Below are 13593 nucleotides of genomic sequence, written 5' to 3' on the forward strand. Positions count from 1 at the left end.
GAGAAGGGTCAGGGGGCCAGGCACGGCTGCGTGCCACCTGAGCCCCAGGTGCAGTTTTGGCAGGGGACAGGCCCCGTGAGGGGCAAGAGCGCCAGAGGTGTAGAGACAGGCCCCAGCGAGGGGAAGAGCACAGGAAGCGCATGTCAGAGGCCCGGGGGGGGCCAGCCTGCAAAAGTAAAGCCCAGGAGGGGCTAGTATAAGATTGGAGACACTAAAAATGTCCGGAAGAGCTGTGAGGCTTGGGGCGTGCTAAAGGGGAGGTAGGAGGCACACATAGCCCATAAGGCTGGGGTGCACCAAGTCACCCTGAGATCATAGGAGATCCTAGGCAGCCTCCCATATTAACTATTAAGATCAAAGACGTGGCGGGCAAGAATTAAGAGGGTGCTGGATCTCCTAATTGGCACAGCAGGGGGACCTAGCAGGATCATGGCCGCTCGTAGGCCCCACCCTGTGACAGGGAGTTTCTTCTTTATTGCTCCTTTAAAAAATTGTCCACTTACTAGTGAAGTGTATGCTAATTAGGTTACCTGGCACTCCTTTCCTGGTGTCGACACATGAGAAACGCAATTGCTACTGTTGATACAATTATTCTTCAATTTTACTTCCCATAACATCTGCTGCAATAAACTGATTCCTGGTGTTTTTGCTTGATATTTAAAAATATCATTTCCCTTTTGCTGTTGGGGGACTATGAAGAGGAAGCATTTTCTGTTCTCTTTTACTGTAACCTACTTCAGAGGCTGAATCTTGCTTGCATGAAGGGAAATGACAGATTCTGATCTCAATAAGACCAGACATGGGCGCTCAGATGTATTGATAAAGGTAAACTGTAATGACTTCTTACAAAATGGAGGCTCAAAGGGATTTTCCAAATGCTTATTAGAAATATTTCTTAAAAAATGTCAATAGCCACTTCCATGTGAAGCATCAGAATTTCAGAAGATATAAGACTTATAGCTGCTTTAATCCAAATTGAATCCAAATTGATAACATTTTATACCCACTTTGCATGGGCACAGTGGAGCCCCAGAAGTTCTGCAATTCATTCTGTACTGTAGAGGCCCAACTGTGAAATTCTTGAATGCTCTTGTGCAATAGCATCTTACCATCTGGAAAGTTGAACTGGTAACAAAGATGGCCAAAGACAATTTGTTAATAGGAGCTGATATTCTTTTTGTTTGTTTGTTTGTTTGTTTGTTTTTAATATTTCTTTTCTGGTTTAACCACATTCTTTTAGGCATTTACATGTCTTGTTTGTCACTGAAGTAGTGTTGACTCTCTTACTGTAGAGTTACATGATCTTTTGCTTGTTTCTTTTCTGATTTATAATCAAATTCTTACAGACTCTTACTCCAGGGTACTTGATATCACAGCAGCCAACCAATTGATTCTATGAGATCCCAAATATCTCTTTTAAAATTCTCAGTACAGTTGCTAATTTTTTGGCTTTCTAACTAAGCAAACTCTAGAAATAGCTTTCTAGACTTCTGTGGAATTCTTTCCAACTATTTGAGTTGGTTTAATAAAAGATATTGGATTTGCCCAAAGAACCTTGCCTGCTTATGTCTTTAGACCAACACGGCTACAACCAACACCCATGAAATTCTTTTGGAACACTTAGACAACCCTCGTACAAGAAAATTCTCGGGTAAGAGCAGATCAGTCAAGACTGAAGAGCCATTCAATGTCTACAGTCCAGTGATTTAACAACCAAGGTCATTCATGAAAGTATCAGAAGCTTGTCAACTATCATAGAACAACATTTCAGAAATAAGTTTTTGAAAGGAAGAGGTTAACAGATTTTAGAATTAAATAATAGAAGAATTTGAATTATATCTAACAGACACTTGACTGCAGCTCCTGGAATACAACATTACCTTCAAAGAAGACAAAGTTGAAGATCTGAAATCATAATCTGTTGGTCCAAGGAGTAGAACTGCACTTATTAGAGCAAAGAAAAATATACAGAAATGAAGATATGGGTATCTTTAATGCAGTGTACCAAGGCATCTTTAAAAGGACACAGACTTTTTTGGTTTAATAATCCTGAAGAAGAAACTCTGAAATATATTATGTTAATTCTGATATGTGATAAAAATACTAATATTACTTGTTAACTGTTGATATTTAAACATATTTTCTTAGTTATAAAGAATATGTTTAGCTTCAATATTAATTAATCAGGGGTATCTTTTGTCATAATTTGATTACAGTCTAACCATGTTGGTCTAATCTAACTTTGTAATCTAGAAAGTATATACTAGTCAAGAGAGCCTACTTATAGTCTTTCCTTTTACACAGAGACCTGCTATTATCAATGTCTTTTTTTTATATGTTTAATATTATTTCTAGCTTTCTGGATGTATTCTACAGGAGATTCTATTTTATCTTAGAGAAAGCCACAAATCATAATATTCTACAAACAATGACTATACAGTACTTCATAATTTTAAACGAACAAATACAAGATTTCTCTTGAGCCTTAGATGCAATGATGTTTATCATGGTTTGGGTGAAACTTTGCAGCTAAAGATAAAAACATTTATCTTGTACATATTAATAACCACCACCAAACTGTTCTGCAGTGCAGTTCATCATCAGCTATCCTCTATTTTGCACAGTCCCTATTCATATTGTAAAACCTTCCGGTTTACATGTACATACCATGTTAGAGACCTTGTTCTTTGATACACATCCAGTGGGATTCTGTTTCATTGCTTTTTAATGCTGACAGTCCCCCATCAGCACTTCAATACTTAGAAGTACAAATCTCACCCAGTTTCAACAAACTAATAATGCTAAATCTGCAATCCCTTTTATGCTCCTTACATCAAAGGACTGCAAGTGCTACTATATCTATAATACCATTATCTATGTTTGGCAAAGCTAGCTTGACAAAAATCAATGCCCTCCCCAAGAATTTTACTTACTACAGAGACTGAAATGTGTGGAACAGTTCCCATCAACTTCTGTGGGTTTTTGATCAGCCCCTGTGTTCCAAACTGCTTGTGTTTTACAACAACTTAGAACAGCCCACGTGACAAAGTAAAATTGCCTTCTGTTACTCTTTCCAGTCTGATTTATAGTGAAGACATTTTGTTCCCTCAGGAAATCAGTCACCCTTTGATGTCAAGGACCACTCTAGAAATAGGAAAGCAAAAAAAAAAAAATCAAAGCACATTGTTACAATGACGAAGTATTCAATAATTTCTCCGATATGCAGGATATGCCAGAAAAACTGTTGAACACTGGAGCTTTTTCAAGAACATAATGCTATTTAACTTTGAACAGCTCAGAAGTAATTTTAATCCACCTTGTTAGGGTTTCTATATATATATTTGCAAGTTACACATTCACTGGGCTGAATTAATAAAGGAGAAAGGAACCGTTCAGTGAGTAGTCTAACGTAGATACCTGTCTATTGCAGTTTCTTTAGAAATAGTCACAAATATATGCCCCATGTTCATTATACTAGATTTGAGAATTTAAAATTCCTCTGCAGAATAAATAGCTGTAGAAAGCACTTCAAATATTCCTTAAAGACTATTTACTACACTTGCAAGTGAATACAGTCCTTTGCACTATAGCAATTTACTATTGTCTTTCAATTCTGATCAAAATTAATTCTCATCTATATTAAAAAAGAGAGTTAATGGGGATATAGAAAATGTATTCATGAAGAATGTTGGGAAGTCTTTTTGAATAATGGACATCTATACACGTGACAGACCTCTGCTCCAATTCGTGCTAATTAGTGCACTCTGGCAGCCTCCACATTATATGTATTCAGTATCCCTGAATTTCAAAATGGTGGTGGGGGCATTTTAACTAAAGCTTGTCAAATGAGCTTCAGTTAAAGTGCCCTGCCACTATTTTGAAGTGTGGGATACTGAATCCATGTCATGGGTGACTGGTGCCTCCTGGCTCTGAGTGGGGGCACCAGCGACTGATCACTGACAGGGGAGGGGTCCCTCAGAGGCTGTTTGCTGACCCCAGAAGCAAACTGGAAGTGCTGCCAGTGCTTCTTGGGGGGGGCACTGGCCAATGCTCCCCACTCCCTGCCAGCGAGGGCCAATTTCACGGGGGGCACATGCCCCCCCTACACATTGCCTATGATACACATAGTGCTGTGGGTGCTTTAATTATAGTGGCCTCAGAGACACTCTAATTAAAGCACCCTCCCTCCACCCCAAAGCATGAGTCTAGATGCCCGTAATGTTTGTGACCAGCTTAGGTTCTAAATGTGATTATTGATCCCATCACCAATAATGTGGGTATGGAGATGTTATGACATTGATTTTTAGACACTGATCTACCATTAATTAATTTTAGACATTGATTTAATACTTTCCATGCTGGCAATCTAACATTTTCCATGTCAGTATTTAACCTTTTGTGATGCATTCTATAAATTGGCACTTGGGACCAAGTCTCCTGCACAAGTCAGAACATGAAGTTTAAGATGTTAAAAAAAAAAAAAGTAAAAAAAACAGACCACAGCAAACCCCTTACCTAAATTTGCTGACTGTGTCAATGGAGCCCACATTTTGTTTGTGGCAAAGTGCAAATTGAACTTACCTTAAACATCTGAAAGTGAATCACTGTTGTTAAGAATACAGCTTGGATGCATTTTGGATAGGTATGCAAGTCTCCCAGGAGTCAATACTAAAATCATCCAACCACCACAGGAGCTTCTGGGTATGGCACACAATGGCTGTTATCTGTTTTCCCTTGAACATTGCATGAAGGAGACCAAGGGAAATATGGGGAGGCAGAACAAAGGTCAGCAGTGAAAAAGCAGGTTTAAGAGAGCTCTCTATCTGAGGGAAAGGGCAGAGGAAGTGCAAAGACAGAGGGGCTTGTATACCTGTGGATTTCTGTCCACAGGAAGGGGACCACATAGTGCATGATTAATGGAAAGAAGGGAAGAATGAACCCATCTGATTTGTTTTCATTCTCCAGGCTGAGAGGTGCAAAAGGAAAGCAACAGGTAACTTGAAAGTTTCCTTTAAATCTGTCAGTCATTGTCTGCCTGAAGGCAGTCTGGGTTACAGTGATTAAGATGGGTCATCTTCTTTAATCAATGACACACAAGGAAGTGGTACGGTTAGCTTCCTTACCTAGTTTCCTCTGGCTCCCCAGTCCAAACCACTGAGTACCCATTCACAACTGCATCAGGTGGAGATGGCTTTCTTACAGCATGAGCCTGGATTTCTAGCAAGACAACTGCCACCCTTTTTAACCTTTATGTTCTTAAAAATTCTTCTAGAATTAAAAAGCCACAATGTTCTTACTTATTAATATGATCTGCAGTCATTAAAACATGTATTTTGACTTTTAAATAATTTTATTGTTATTTTGCTGTGTGGGACTTTCATAATATCTAAGTCCCTTAGGAAAACAAGTTCCACTGGGAACATCTACATGTGCATTAATGTGCTGTAATTACAGCTCATTAATTTTAGTACCAGTAATAACAGGCACTAACTGAAGGTGCCATATTCAGTGCTACTGAGTAGTAGCACTGGTGCACATCTTTTATGTGATGCTAATGCACAGTAGCTTAATTCTACTGTGCATTCATGCATTAGCACAGCTTTTGCTGTGATGCACTAATGCGCAGTAGTTAAGTCTACTGCATTTCTAGTGCCTAGTGTAGATGCACCCATTGACTGTCATCCAGTATCTAAACCAGTATTTTCAGGACAAACAATGCTTGTGTTCTGTCAAAAACACACAGCTCAGGTAAATAATTGAGTAACAATCCCAACCCTTCATAAAATTTGGCAATAAGGAAGAATTTTCAGATCAATTTAATTACATATTTGTCTTATGTGTTGTTTTGCTGCATGATCATGGGGCAGATACAAGCAAAAAGCTTCATTTGTGCTGAGTCTGTCATTTCTGCTCCCTCTCTGCTGTACTTTCTTCAAATGCTCTCTAATGCATTTTCCTTGCTTTAAGAAAGTATTCGCACAGTGAACTAGTGCATTTTTTGCAAGAAAATATAAGACATTCTCCTTGCTTTATCTAGAGTTGCAAAAGACTCAGCAACTTAAAAATTTCAAGACAATTTAAGGTACACATTCAGATTAAAGCATAAGGGTAGAAACAAATAAATGCTATTTGTGTTACTAACAGTAACTGATACAAACAACTACATTTTTCACTATTTCTGATTTTTACCTTTTCCATTTGGGCATTAAAGTCAAATACAAACTGAATATGTTGGCCTCAAAACCTGAAGAGAAAATCATTTTAACATGTTTCTGTGGTCCCTCACACACCTCTTATGATGTTCACTATTCTTTTCAAATTGAGTTTATGAATTGTCACAATTTATTTCATTACTAAATTTGACATATTATTCTGACAGAAAATAGAAAATATAGATATACAATTTTATACCTATGTCTAATATCTGAAAGATATCAGATTTTAAAGACAAACAACAAAGATGGTGCCATAGAGAGTTTTAATAACGCTCCCATGCTCTGCTAGAGAACAGTTGCATTTTGACTTCACGCTGTTCCAAACAGGCGTGCCCAGCCACCTGTATTTGCTGCCTTCCTACTTTTCTGTTTCCCTTCTGCCAGTTTGCAGCCTCATGAATTCAGCAGGACAGCAGGTGTACTCCACCTAAACACACAGAATAATTCAGCAGTGTTCAGCAGAAACATTCCACCTTGCACATTTTAAAGCAATCAAAAGGTTACAGAACAACAGGAGTGACGCAGTGATCCATGTCTGTGCATGATCAGGGGGCACTCTAACTTTCTGTGTGCCAATGACACAGCACACTCATGATGTTTCCTTTTAATTGCATACTCATTACGTATCATAGCTTGTGGTAGGAACTGCAGGATTTACACCATTGTTTGTCTGTGTGTATGTTAACAGAGTTGTTGCTTTAGCAGAGATCCTCTTGTCATTCAAAGATACTGATGTGGATAAGAGACTGCTATATATTTTAGAAATGTAACGAGTATCACGTGATAGGGGTTGCCATGGTATCTAAAAGCATGACATTTTTATAGAATACAGAAAAAAAAATCCTGCACAAGTCTTTGGCCACTTATAGTGTGTATATTATAGAGGTCTCACTACTTGGTTAAAATTCAAGCTCAGAAAACAATTCTCCGCATTGCGGTGCTTTGTATATTTTAACAGCCAAAACCCTATAACAATACCATTAAAAAAGTATATAATTGTTAAACAAATATTACACGTTAAGAACACAAACAATTTACATTTTACTTAAATTAGAGAGAAAAAATTATATATAATATAAATTATGTAGAAGGCCAATTATGTGCATGATGGATAATAAAAAATATAAGTGCAGAGAGTACTTGGCCCAGTTGTCTTTTTAGATGTTATAAATTGTTTATGAAGTGTCTTTCCCTATTTTCATCAAATCTTCTTGCAGCAGAGATCATGTGTGCTTCTGTGTGCAATTTCCTCTGTCTCTGGAGAGAAGAGATTGTGCCGCAGTTTACTTTGCTTGGGTTACACTGCAGCATGATTTTTTTTAAGGCAGGCACTAGAATAGATCTATGTTTCATGGTGAAGCAGCTCTGGCTCAACAGTGGAAAAAGAAAAATATTAAAAATGTGAAGGGATGGAGACTGTAATGGATCACAGATATAAAACCTATCTGTGTTTTGGGATCAAGGAAAGAAGTATTTCAACATGTTTCTGCTGCTCTCCCCCCTTGCCTCTCCCTCCCCGCCCCCCTCCCCAAAATATTAATAACGCAGAGGCTTGGCAGCCATTAAATATTCCTGTACTGCAGATGTAATTTTTCTCTTAACGTACCTTAAAGCCAGAAAAGCTTTTTTGAATTCTTTTTTATAGGAAGAGCAAATTAGTAATTTGATTACTCCAAAACAATCAACACATGAAGGCCTTTGGTAGGTGATTTTTAATGCTACTTTGTTGTTTTTGTCTGCCTGGTTCCTCATCACAGTAGGTACTTGAGTCCTGTGATTATTTTAGATCAGGTTTTTTCCCCTTTAGTTCCTATAATAAAAGCAGAAGTTGTCTATGGAATTTTCCAGTGCATTTTCATAGGCACAACTGCTGTATTTCAGCAATCTCAGATATATCCGGCAGTTTCCTACCAGTGCAGTCTGAGTGCTGCATATTACAAGCTGCTGTAAAACCTGAACCTGGAAGCAAAAGTGCTCTCTACAAAGCACAAATAATACCATTTTCACATATCAGCATCGTCTAAAGTTGCTTTGGAAAGAAACAAAGCATAAAGCTAAAGGTTTTATTAATATCTCTATTCTCTTCACTACTATTTTAATCTTTATTTTATGTACTGATTTCTTAGTAGACTAAATCTAAGACAGAAACCAGAGAATATCATAGTGAGCTGGCAGATGTTTGCGCCCTCAACAGGATGGAACTAGGATTGCTGAAATATCTGTTCAAGTTCTAAACTAGCAACAAGTGTCAGAGGTTCCTTTTCATCCCCATTTTTTTAGCACAAGTAACTCAGCTTGTGCTAAATGGGTGCTGCCAAAAGCAAGTGATTGCTGTAATGTTTCTGGTGTGCAATGTTGACAGAAGAGGGAGTCCTCAAAAATTGTGGCTAAAAAAAAAAGGGGTGAATTCTAGCCCGAAGTCAATAAGACTGTTGTCATTCATTGAATAAGGCCAAGAACTTAACTTCTTTTCTCTTGTACTAGTAATTGTTTTCTAGAGGCTTCATAAGCTCTTCCTATGAATCAGTGGTAGACGTTACACTGCCAGTGTAGTTAAATGAAACTAATCTGGAACAGTATACAAGAGGAGGAGGAGTATTTCCTTCCATAACTTGAAAGCTTACCCTAGCAGTTCTCGGTGTGCTAACAAAAAGAAAGCAGAGCAGAAGTTTCTGGACTCTTGGGTGACATACCTAACATTGGGACGGCCACTAGTGTTGGAAAATCTTCCTTTTTTACTTTTTGAACTAACTAGATTCCAGTGGGCACTTCTACACATGACACTACATCGCCGTAGCAACACACTATAACGATGTAGTGTCCATGGGCAAAAACCATGATCCTGAAGATGTGTTGCTGTAGTGATGCACTCCCTCAGTATAGTGCATTGCTACAGTGACACAACAGCTAAAAATAACCATGTGCCATGCTCACAGTGCAGTATAGGCTGTTACTTCCAAAAGGAAGTACTAAATGACAGCACAGAAACAATGGTGCCGTAGGGGCATGTGTAGATGTGTCCCATATGCACTACAGCCTATTTCATCTTCATAAAGGCAAATCATTTCTGAATGTCCTAGAATCATTTCTAAGACACCTTATGTGGCATACATTTATTTAGATAGGTGTTTGTAACATACTACCATTGCTACCAATAAGAATTATATAAATCTAAAAAAAAAGTCACACATATTGAGATGTTGTGTTGTAACCAAAAAAAATGAATATGGACAAAGGTCACATTTGTACTACTTCAATAGTTGAGCTGGCAGATTTGCACCCCCTACAGGGCTACAAAAATAGTGTTTGACAATCAGCTGATAATTGGGATCAACCCTGGACAGCCCTGATCTCCTGGCCCACCAACAATAATTTTGGCACTGGCCTGGGGCAGCCCTGGTCTTCCACCAGCCCAGGGCTGCCCTGAAGCGTGGGGGAAGAGATCAGGGTCTCCCAACAGGGGCTGTGGTTTAAAGTCCCTGGTTGGGGAAGCCCTTCAGCCCCTATTTTTCCATTGGGAGTCCCAGATCCCCCATGCCCACCAGAGCTGCCAGGTGTAAGATTTTAACTTCCAGGTTGATGAAAGCCCTCCAAACTGCTGGGGCTGACACTTAGCTGATTGTTAGCCCTGGCCCAGATAGTTCAGGGTCATAAACTGGACCCGAGACTGCTGAGCACTGTCTGATTGTCAGACAGTCCTGCTATGGAACCTGCTAGAGGCTGGGGGCCTCCCTGAGCCCAGGACAGAGCTGCCCCCTCCCTGATCTACAGGATTGGGCTGGGTGCACCTCCACAATGGTGCAACTGGAATCAAAACCATATTACACCTTATGTCAAACATTACACCTCCTGTCCTGCCAGAAGAGTATGACAGGAGGCATAATATTTGGGATGCAGCATAAAATTTTTCTAATCCCAACAGCACTATTGTTTTAATGTCTGCTAGTGGCCTTAGGTAGTTGTTTTGTTAATTCACATTTAGAAGAGATAATGAATCAAATAAATTGGAAATATTAATCAGTGAAATTATACTTGGGTCTATTTTTAAAACTAATTTATCAGCAACCAATGATGTATCTCCAACCTCTAATGATGAAGAAGAAAGATTTAAAAAACAACCCAAACCATTAAGATTCATTTTCTTCCTCTCCAGTGATTTATTCACATGTTTAGAACTTGTGGGGTTGTATCATGTTATCTCTTTCACAGCACCCAGAACATTGTTAACAGCAACAACTACTAATAGCTTACAGCACTACAGCACTGCCCTGAACTCTAGGCAAGTTGCAAATATAAAAAAATAAGCATGAAAGAAGAAATACAATTTAACATTTGTAACTTTTATGGCATTTGCTTTCATAATTCATTTTTCTTGTTTTTCCTTAGGAGTTCATATAATGTTTTGTGGAAGATGCCGTACCAATCGTGTTGCAGGCTGGAGTCCCCTTTAAGGCCACAGGCTTTGTAAAGCCTGGGCATCAGCAATACAAAAGCAATCCTACACTGTTCCAGCAATGTGCCTCCAACTTAATCTGAAGGGACCTCTGTGGATATGACAATAATTGCAGAGGCCATGCCCATTTAATCCTGAACACAATGAACAGGTGCCTCATTACTTACTATATGTCATGAGGCTGTCCACTAGAAACTGAATCAAGACTCATAATTCATTACATATGGTTTAAAATATATATATCAGATGATAACACATGTCTGTCAATATTGGCATAATCCATAATGTATCCAGCCTCATCACTAAAAAAAGTCCCCTGTTATCTTAATAAAAACCCATGAATTAATTTGTATTAATATTAGACAGTAAAAACACAAACACTTAACAAATACAGAGGATAAAAATTTAGTCTTTATTCTTTTGGCTTGTGAGCAATGTAGATTACTGTTATTTATGGTAAAACAGTTTCCTGCATGCAGTTCACCAATACACTACATGTCAATAGTTTTAGAAAAAGAATGAACCTATGTTTAATTTCTCCTTATCCAAGAATCACAAGATATGCTGCTGTGATTGATTATACACGTTCACAACTTTGCTCCTGTGGAAAAAGTTGTGGATTCTCAATTATATTTAGAACAGTTCTAGTAAAACGTGAATCAACAAGAATAATTGTCTGTGTAAACAAATAATGGGAAAAAGCAGAAGTTCCATGATTAAGGCTACCTTGAAACTTGATGCAGACAGTGCTACCAATTCAACATTTTTAAATTCCCTTTCCACTTCTACATATAAAGAATAACCTACTCAGGGGTAAATGAACTATGGTCCCCATTTTATTTAAAATTACTTCAATATTAAAATAAAATTCCAGTATAATAACCAGAAACTTACAACTATCCATTCACTTTTTGTATCTGAAGCTTTTCAATGGTGTGTCTTGGATAGAAGGAATAAAAATGACTGTGATAACAACTTGAATATAAGTGTAATTCCTCATTATAAGTAGAAAATGCTAAAAATAAAGTGATTTTTAAAATATTTGTATTTTATTATAAAACTCTTTTCTAAGCCCATATTTTCATCAAGGTAAGCAGTTTACATGTTTTGTATAATCTGGTTACATATTATATGATAAATTAAAAAAATCACAAAATAAAAGAAAATCTAAAACAGTAGCAAACTATTGCTTACTGAGATGACGAATGAACTCTTGGTGAACAACTGTTTCACTTTACCACTGATACAAGGCTTCCCCTATTAGCCTTCTAAGCTTTGGAAGATGTAAGATACAGCAGCAAGGGCAGGGTAAGCATGCATCAGTGAGTGCAGGTACCTCCACATGTTTATACTAGTAGAGAATAATGGATTGTATCTATAGAAAATTTATAAACTACACTTATTAAGGTACATATTTGATGCAATAAATACTCTGCTCAGGTCATTATTTCCTTGCTCAAACATGCACCACTGTGAGCTATCTAAATAACAGGAGGCATTTAGTTACTGAGTACAATGTTAGTCTTTCTGGGAACAGAAGACGTCTAAACATTGCAGAATAAAGCAGAATAACTATATCCTTTTCGTCATTTCGGTATTCTAGGGAAGATTAATTTCATATAGTTAAAAAAAAAAACCAAAAAAAAACAAAACAAAACAAATTCCTTGACTTACATCTTTTCTCACATCTCTCCCATGTACAACTGCAACAGGTATTGTTAGCCTGAGGTATAAATCAAGGCAATATTTGTCCAAAGGGTACTATTCTTTCCTACTGATTTAAACTTGCAACTCCATTCTTCATCTTAAATGGTCTATTCCCATTGAAAATAATCATCATAGGTTGTAGATCCAGACCCTGGATGAAGTATGGACTGCATGACATTAAAAGGTCAATGTTCTAAAAAAAAAAAAATCACCATATGCACAAACCTCCCCCACCATTCTAGATTTTCAAATCCATTGTGCACCTTTGTGATATTTATGACTACTCTATGATACAAATATTTTAAAATATATCAAAATAAGAGCCACTTTGAAACCTGGAAGTAGCAATAACTCTGCTGTTCTCTGACTTTAAATTTTTCCATGCATGAGCTACAAGTACAGCATGCCTTCATGCAAATCATGTCTACCTGAACATGACAAAAAAATCAGACTATAACAACTAACCAATTACATACTTCAAAAGAATCTAAACTAATAAGAAAAAATGGAAACTAATAGATTAAACTCACTCTGTGCCAACATCTAACCTCTTCCAAGAATTGACTCCTCTGGTTTTATTTACTGATATCTTGCATTTACTGATATTATGGTCTTCTGTCATCTTTTTGTGATTGCTGCTCTGATTTAGGCTGTGTACACACATTCATATAACCTGGGAGAATTCTCTCAGGTTTGTTCTTATGGTAAAAAAAACAAAACAAAACAAAAAAAAAACTTACCCAGCGCCACATGTACAGACATTTGAATGTTGAGACCCTGAAGAATGAAGAGCTTGCAGTGCTAACACTGTGCAGCTGTGGGGACAGACAGACAGACAGACACATACACACACACACACACACTGTGTACACATCTCAATATGTTCTGCAGGCTCCCTTAATCTGCTGTTAACACATAGTAGCAGTGCATAGGGTAGCCTTGATTGGCTAACCCAGACTGCCCAGGATCAGCTTGTATTATCAGTATGCACAGACATATGTGCTCCCAGGATAAACTCTTGTGGAACTGATTTAACCCTGGTTGTTCCCATGTTATTTTTTCCTGGAGCAGCCATTTTCACTCTGGGAGAAAAAGCCTGAACGTTTGAACCCTTGTGGTTTCTACTGGGAGTGCAGCAACTCTACCAGGAGAAACTAAGAGTCTGTACAAGGCCTCAGACACAGTGGTATAGGGGGATGGGGTGCGTGTTTTGTTCTT

At 37.9% G+C, this 13593-nt stretch overlaps 1 long non-coding RNA gene across 2 annotated transcripts in view; it reads right to left on the reverse strand.

The window, feature by feature from the left end:
• The window catches only part of LOC109301524, a 55937-nt gene extending 52931 nt beyond the window's left edge, over window positions 1-3006 (reverse strand). Inside the window, exon 1 of one of the 2 annotated variants that reach the window (XR_002098550.1) lies at window positions 2934-3006. This is a non-coding gene — a long non-coding RNA (uncharacterized LOC109301524). The remainder of the gene's footprint in view (window positions 1-2933) is intronic. The other variant, XR_002098549.1, reaches the window with a different exon arrangement.
• Window positions 3007-13593: the final 10587 nt, after the last annotated feature.

Source organism: Gavialis gangeticus, unplaced genomic scaffold, assembly GCF_001723915.1.
Source record: "Gavialis gangeticus isolate Ggan-Ray unplaced genomic scaffold, GavGan_comp1, whole genome shotgun sequence".
Classification (NCBI taxonomy): domain Eukaryota; kingdom Metazoa; phylum Chordata; order Crocodylia; family Gavialidae; genus Gavialis; species Gavialis gangeticus.